We start from the raw sequence: 496 nt of genomic DNA on the forward strand, positions 1-496 counted from the left end.
ATAAGAAGATGCTGAAAAGTGGCCACCATATGAAACTGTAAAATATAGCACTTTGTTACAGCCGGTAAGAGAAGGCAAATAGGATGAAGTAGTGTATGTTGGTATGTTTTTTTACTTTAAGAGATAAGCCAGAGTAGCAGAGGGCATGTGGCATTAACATTCGCCCAGAAGACTCATTCGTATTAGCCTTAAAAAAAAAAAAAAGGAAAAAGAACTTGTGGGTTTGAGAAGACTGGCATAGATTTTTTTAACTGCATGTATATCGAAAACAGCACCAACAGAAAGAACAATGGTTGTCAAAATGCCAAATATGTGATTTACAAAATCAGATAGTGATGTTACAGAGCCTAAATCAGCTGCTGGTTGATAAACCGCACACTCATCATACTGTAGCGTGGAAAGCTACTGTGCGGGTTACAGCAGGGAACAGGCGGGGAGGAGTGACTCGTACTGAGGCGCACTGAGTGATTCCAGCAGGGATGTGCGCGCCATGTCC

Source organism: Acanthisitta chloris, unplaced genomic scaffold, assembly GCF_000695815.1.
Source record: "Acanthisitta chloris isolate BGI_N310 unplaced genomic scaffold, ASM69581v1 scaffold37335, whole genome shotgun sequence".
Taxonomy (NCBI): Eukaryota; Metazoa; Chordata; class Aves; order Passeriformes; family Acanthisittidae; genus Acanthisitta; species Acanthisitta chloris.